This window comes from Sinocyclocheilus anshuiensis, unplaced genomic scaffold (genome assembly GCF_001515605.1).
Source record: "Sinocyclocheilus anshuiensis isolate Anshui unplaced genomic scaffold, SAMN03320099.WGS_v1.1 scaffold2237, whole genome shotgun sequence".
Lineage (NCBI taxonomy): Eukaryota > Metazoa > Chordata > Actinopteri > Cypriniformes > Cyprinidae > Sinocyclocheilus > Sinocyclocheilus anshuiensis.
The window spans coordinates 78,336-83,348 of NW_015551304.1; positions in this window are offsets into that span (position 1 = coordinate 78,336).

Here is a 5,013-nt window from a genome sequence, read left to right on the forward strand (position 1 = left end):
ACACACACACACACACACACACACACACACACACACACACACACTCAGACACACACACACTCTCTCTTTTAAACACTCAGACACACACACACACACACACACACTCAGACACACACACACTCTCTCTTTTATACACTCAGACACACACACACACACACACACACTCAGACACACACACACTCTCTCTTTTATACACTCAGACACACACACACACACACACACACTCAGACACACACACACTCTCTCTTTTATACACTCAGACACACACACACACACACACACACACACACACTCCTCTAACCCAAACAGAGTTAGTGTAGTTGAGCTCTTCTGCCAAGTCATGCAAAGTTGGTTTTAGCAGATAATGTGTAACATGTTGTGAACGTAAACAGACTCTGGGTGAGCAGCGGCTGACAGGCCTCACACTAAAAGCACATTAGTCATCTCAGATAAAAGGCTTGGATTCGGATCCATCTGGGCCAGGAGATGTGTGCGTTTCATCACGCCTGTGAATCTTTTGACAGAATCACTTGTCATTTCATGAACATGTCTTCTGCAATTAAAATCCTTGTTTGTTTGTTTTTTGCATTACAGCAATAAGATTTTGTGGGTTAAATTCTGTGTTTAATTGTCATGAAAGTCCCGTCATAATGCAGTGATCCTAAACTAGGTTTTATTTAGTTTAGTGTGTTTTTGATCTTGAAATGTGGATGATTCAGCTGTGATCTTTTATAAAAGTGTGTTTCCCTCAGCTCCAGTGTGTCTGGCACTCATCTGGTGTTTGTTTGTTGGTGTGTGGCTGACAGCCTTCAGCACAAAGCATGAGTTCAGTTTATCTGAGCCCAAATCAAGTCAAAAGTGTGGGCGATTCTGGCAGAGAGACCCGAGAGTTCATCAAAGCCTTCGATCGAAATGGACTCTGTTTAAGCCTAAAAGACACTGAACACATACACTGAAAAAAATGATTCATTGAATTTACAACGTTTTTTTTTAAGATAAGTGGTTGCAATCAATTTATTTTAGCTTTGTTTTTATTTAAATAAACTAATTTAGTTGACTAACTTCCAACATTTTTTTTTATTAAATGTAGCTAAAATAAATTGTTTGCAACCACTTATCTTAAAAAAAATGTAGTATAATTTTTTTCAGTGTACAGCTGAATCATCCACATTTCAAGATCAAAAACACACTAAACTAAATAAAACCTAGTTTAGGATCACTGCATTATGACGGGACTTTCATGACAATTAAACACAGAATTTAACCCACAAAATCTTATTGCTGTAATGCAAAAAACAAACAGAAATAATAATGCAATAACTGACACCTTAAATCAATGTTTCAAGAAACAACAACAAAAAAAATCGAACAAAAAACCAGATAAAGACAAAAAAGTAGCCATTGATAATATCTAAACAATATGTAGTAGTATAGTATATAGTATCCAAATCAAAATGTAATACAATTAATTTATGTGTGATTTATGTGTAAATTATGTGCAATGTCTTAGCCACTAGGGATTGTTACATAGGGCTATACGCAGTAAATGTATCTTGGTTCAGGGATGTTTAGATATTTGTGCTGAAAAACAAGACAAAAATACTGAGGAAGAAAATTATTTTTGCGGTCTGCAGTATGTAGATCAGCATAAATTATCAATAATAATATGAATTATTAAAATAATTTGTATTTAAAATAATGTATTAATTCTTAATATTATCAATTAATTATTTTAAACATATTTTCAAATTTATAGCATTAGTAATTTAAATATGAATTATTTTAATATTTAAAATAATACTAGCATTTTGTATAAATAAATAATGTGCAATTAAAATCCTTGTTTGTTTGTTTTTTGCATTACAGCAATAAGATTTTGTGGGTTAAATTCTGTGTTTAATTGTCATGAAAGTCCCGTCATAATGCAGTGATCCTAAACTAGGTTTTATTTAGTTTAGTGTGTTTTTGATCTTGAAATGTGGATGATTCAGCTGTGATCTTTTATAAAAGTGTGTTTCCCTCAGCTCCAGTGTGTCTGGCACTCATCTGGTGTTTGTTTGTTGGTGTGTGGCTGACAGCCTTCAGCACAAAGCATGAGTTCAGTTTATCTGAGCCCAAATCAAGTCAAAAGTGTGGGCGATTCTGGCAGAGAGACCCGAGAGTTCATCAAAGCCTTCGATCGAAATGGACTCTGTTTAAGCCTAAAAGACACTGAACACATACACTGAAAAAAATGATTCATTGAATTTACAACGTTTTTTTTTAAGATAAGTGGTTGCAATCAATTTATTTTAGCTTTGTTTTTATTTAAATAAACTAATTTAGTTGACTAACTTCCAACATTTTTTTTTATTAAATGTAGCTAAAATAAATTGTTTGCAACCACTTATCTTAAAAAAAATGTAGTATAATTTTTTTCAGTGTACAGCTGAATCATCCACATTTCAAGATCAAAAACACACTAAACTAAATAAAACCTAGTTTAGGATCACTGCATTATGACGGGACTTTCATGACAATTAAACACAGAATTTAACCCACAAAATCTTATTGCTGTAAGCCTAGGGCGTCAAATTGGCTAGAATCGGCCCTGCACACACACACACACACACACACTCTCTCTCTCTCTTTTACACACTCAGACACAGACACACACACTCTCTCTTTTACACCCTCAGATACACATACACACAAACACACTCTCTTTTACACACACACACACACACACTCTCTCTCTCTCTTTTACACACTAAGACACATTATTTATTTATACAAAATGCTAGTATTATTTTAAATATTAAAATAATTCATATTTAAATTACTAATGCTATAAATTTGAAAATATGTTTAAAATAATTAATTGATAATATTAAGAATTAATACATTATTTTAAATACAAATTATTTTAATAATTCATATTATTATTGATAATTTATGCTGATCTACATACTGCAGACCGCAAAAATAATTTTCTTCCTCAGTATTTTTGTCTTGTTTTTCAGCACAAATATCTAAACATCCCTGAACCAAGATACATTTACTGCAGAAACAAAATTACTCAAGTTGTTTGTGAAAAAATAACTTTTTCGTGCAGAATAAAAAAAAAAAAGATGACTGGAAAAGATTACTATAAATTAAATATATAAAAAAATAGTCTGTTGTGCAGCAGTTTATTTGACAAAAAATGCAATGTTCTGTTGTAAAGGAATTGTTACATTTTCATTTGATTACATTTTAAAAGTTTTATGTATTTATTTAATTCGACATGCTTTCAGGTGATTATCATTAAACCCATTAAAATGGAAACCAGAAAAAAGAAAAAGGATCAGAGCTGTGTTCTTCTGCACACCTGAAGCTAAATCATCGTCACGGACTGGTCTCTAGAAAACCCTTCAATCTAATAATGGAGGAGTTATATAACCTGCTCTTTCTGATTTGTGACGATGCTGGCATTAATCCGGCGTCTGGGTGAAGATGGAGTTCTGGAGCGTCACTCTCATCCCGAGCGTCTGCAGGTCTTTCTTCAAGGATTCAGCAGCGTCGCTGGGGAACGGGATTCTGTCTTTGAGATCTTGACAGATTTCTGCAGAGTGCTGGTAGAGAAGAGAAGAAGACTTGTGCAGATTCTGCTCACACATCACCGGCCAATCCACCTCAAACACCACACACACCAGGAACAGCGAATTATTACACATAATACATGCTTGAAATACATAAAACAACAACAAGCAATAGAGCGGAAATTTAAAAAATCACATCAAAAAAAAAAACTTTTTTTTTTTAATTAAATTAAAATATTTTAATTTTGCACAACATAAATTAAACATAATATTTTTAGGACCAGATGTGCATAGTAAGATTTTTTGCATGTTGACATTATTCTCACACATACAACTACAGTTGTGGCCAAAATATTACACAAACTTTGCAGGATCTGCAAAATGTTAATTATTTTACCAAAATCAGAGGGATCATACAAAATGCATGTTATTGTTTATTTAGTGCTGAGCTGAATAAGATATTTCACATGAAAGATGTTTACAAATAGTCCACAAGAAAAAAAAAAAAGTTAAATGTATAAAAATGACCCGTTCAAAAGTTTTCACCCCCTTGACTCTTAACACTGTGTTGTCTGAATGATCCACAGCTGTGTGTGTGTTTAGCGATAGTTGTTCATGAGTCCCTTGTTTGTTCTGAACAGTTCAACTCCTGCTGTTCTTCAGAAACCCTCCCCCAGCTCACACACATTCTGTGGTTTTCCAGCATGTGTGTGTTTGAACCCGTTCCAGCAGCGACTGTGATTCTGAGATGCATGTTTTCACACGGAGGACGACTGAGGGACTCAAACACAGCTATTACAGAAGCTTCAGACGCTCGCTGATGCTGCAGAAGAAGAAACCATGCATTAAGAGCCCAGGGTCAACGAAATAAAAAATAACATGCATTTTCTATGATCCCTCTTATTTTGGTCAAATAATTAACATTTTGCAGAAACTAAAATTAGCACAAATTACAGGCAGCAAATACTAATACTTAATATTGTATTACTTATTTTGCAATTACAGTAATAAGAAAGATTTTTTTTGGCCGGTTTAGAATTAAAAAAAAATGTAAAATCTGCTGAATTGTCATTATATCACGATGCAAAAGCTTTGCAGCTCATGAATTAATAACGCATAATCAGCAACAGCACGCCTGTCAGTATAATAAACCACCAGAGCTGATCTCATATCCAGCTACAGTTCATCTAACATCTACTCAACTCCATTCTAGTTTCATTAGTTAGAGTAATGTGTATTTCACGATATCTGGGCAACAACTCGACAGTTTTTCTTCAGCTGCTGGTTTTCTGACGCACTGAAATCCGGACGGAAGCAAACGTCATCAGACGTCATTTGAATATTCATTCTGATTGGTCAGTTTAGTAATGAGAAAAACCTGTCAGCATCAAACATCGGTGCAGTGATATATATATATATATATATATATATATATAAGGGGAATATATGAGAG